General features: G+C 38.8%; 1 pseudogene; it reads right to left on the reverse strand.

Annotated features, from left to right (window-relative positions):
• Positions 1–943: 943 nt before the first annotated feature.
• On the reverse strand, positions 944–1,956 carry LOC147627461 (uncharacterized; annotated as a pseudogene).
• Positions 1,957–2,946: the final 990 nt, after the last annotated feature.

Below are 2,946 nucleotides of genomic sequence, written 5' to 3' on the forward strand. Positions count from 1 at the left end.
AAATGACCCCTTTCTTTCAAATACACAAAATATCTGAAAACATTGAAAAGCAACATATGGTTGTTTAAAAGAATGTAGCATTCTCTCAAGAACATTTCCAACATCGCTTACAAAAAAATCAACCTCTGGGTAGCCATCTGGACCATGTCAAACTTCTTTGTCCCCTTTTCAGCACTCTTTTTTTCCCTTGTGTCTTGACCTGTCTCGAGAGGGAACAGTTGCTTCCTCTTCTCAATCTTTATCTCCTCGTAATATTTATAGAGCAAGCAATCATTGGGGACCACCACGCCATTAGGCTCATCCACAAAATCTTTAAGGATAGCATTTGCCCCCCTTGTAAAATCTTTTCAAGAGTGACCTCTTTTCGAAGCCAGCTTCAAAGCAAAAAGAAATCACATCACAAAGGAAAGTATATATATGACATATTTGTAGATTTTGAAAATTGCAAACAACTAAAACACAAATAGCTATAGAAAACCATGGCTTACTTTCTATAGACATGACCTCCGCGCACAAGGCCAAACATATTTTTGGTTGTCTTGCTTGCCTCCAATAAACCCAACCAAAAGATTTTGGACTCTATTGGTACATCACACAACGCTAATAAATTCAGCTTCTCCAGTGTTGCGAAGCTATCCACATCCCACTTTAAGGACCACACTTTAGCCTGCCATGCATCACCATGCTTTGGATCAATAATGTTAAGGATCTACACAAATGGATATCATTCTCAACACACCATGTCCAAAATTAAAATTGTCTTGAAATGCAAATAGAATCACACTATATTAATCTCAATAGAAATGCAATTCATCATTGCAAAACACACTACAAAATACCTTCCCTATGCGATCACCATATCTCGTGGCCAATTCCTCTATCTCCTTGGCTTCAATTTTTTTGACCTCTTCTTCTCCCATGGTTAAGCGCACTTGCTTCAAGCTTTTTGTTCAAGGCTTGAGTAATTTGAACCTTCACATAACATCGAATCTCATCACATGACAATTTAAAGCAAAGCATGAGTATTAAACAAAGCTTAAGCTACCAAATACTCACATTATAAACAAGCTTGCCCAAGTATCTACGAGTAAGAGGGTACCAAGGCTCGCCTCCTTTTGTATTCTTCTTTCTAATCAAAGTAATCAAATTTCTATCTCTCTTTGGAAAATCTTTCATGGAATCATCATGATTGGCAGCACTAATGTTGGCACAATCCACAATCTCGTCCCACAAGGTTGTGGTTACCAAAGCATGAGTATTCAAGCGTTAAATAATGGACACAAAAAATTACAATTTGCCCGAGCAAAACGCTACATGATGAAGATTTCAAACATAAATTTATAAGCAACTTGCTAATTCATCCTTTGAAGGCTTGCCACCAAGAGAGCGATCTCGCTCACACGTGTAGGATCAATGATCGTACATAATACACGATGGTGCTTTGCTCTTGTTTGAGAAAATCTTTCTTTAATAGCCTGTGTCCAAGCCACCATACAATGGTTGCCCTCCCACACATAAGTGCAATTTTGGTCTACTTCTTACCTCCTCCTCAAACTCCCTGTTAATGTCATGCCAAATAGCATCCCATCCACTAGTAACCTCATCATTCACATAGGTAGTCTCTTTTTCACATATCCAAAGAGAAGCTATAAATGCTCCCTTTTCTGGCACATATCCCTCTTTGCCAAATGCAATCTTTAGACCAGAAACATCTTCCCTTAAACCCCTAACACGAGCATACCGAATAAGTCTACACAAAGGGATCATAGGACATTGAAAACAACTAAACAATCTAATTTTCTACATGATATCCTCACCTTCGTCAATGTAAATCTTATTCTCATCTTTGTTTTCCTCCAATGGGGGCACCTCTGATCTCATCACATAAGGCACAATCTGTAAGAAAGCTTCTTTGCCATTAGACTCATCCATAAGAGAGCTACTCGGCAAAGAGTCAGTCACACTGTCTAACTGTCAACCTCCTCCCCAACATCTTGAACACCCTCAATATTAGTCTCCACCACACGACTAATTTGATCCAAGCTAACTGTTGGCTGAGACTCCCCTTCCTTTTCAATTGCCTGTGCCTTATCTCTCTTGGTATGCTTTCCCCTGCGGTGGGATACGTTATGGTCCATGATCTTCTTGATCAGGTTCCTACAAAGCAATCATACCATCAACTAAATTATTACCATTGTGAAGATAACGCTTCAATCGACTCACATGAAATACTGGGTGAACACGACAGCCTTATGGGTGGTAAGTCTAACTTATAAGCCACATCTCCGACACGTTTCAAAATCATCCATGGCCCACAATATCCAAGCAACAACTTAGTAGATTTACCCGCACAAAGCATCTTAGTTCTCTGAGGAACAAGTAGAAACACTTTCTCCCCCTCTTTAAAAGAACGAGCTATCCTCTTGGGATTAGCATACTTAACCACTTGCTTTGTATCTCGGTGGATATAATCTTGAGCTCTAACTAAATTTAATTGCATCTGAGATAGAAATTCAGCTACACTGGGTGTCTTCTAAGGTAATCCAATTGTACCTGGCATCAATGGAGTATACCCATAATTCAATTCAAATAGACAAAGGTTTATAGAGGAATGCTTGTGCGAATTATACGCAAACTCCAATAAAGGTAAATACTTTTCCCAATTCCTTTGTCGTTCTTAACATATCCTCTAAGACTTGGTTGACTCACTTGGTCTGACCATCAGTTTGTGGATGATCATCACTACTCATGTAGAGTTGTATGTGAAGTTTACTAAAAACATGCTGCCAAAAAATACCTATAAACGATAGATCTTTATTCAACAGAATGGATTTTGGCAAGCCATGGAATCTAAACACATTGGCAATAAATAATTCCGCTACGCGGAGCTTCAACTTTGTTCGTAGTAGGGGAAAAATATCATCTTAGATAATCTATACCCAATGA

The sequence above is a fragment of the Cibotium barometz genome, chromosome 20 (genome assembly GCF_041138505.1).
Source record: "Cibotium barometz isolate CiBa-2024 chromosome 20, ASM4113850v1, whole genome shotgun sequence".
NCBI classification, from domain to species: domain Eukaryota; kingdom Viridiplantae; phylum Streptophyta; class Polypodiopsida; order Cyatheales; family Cibotiaceae; genus Cibotium; species Cibotium barometz.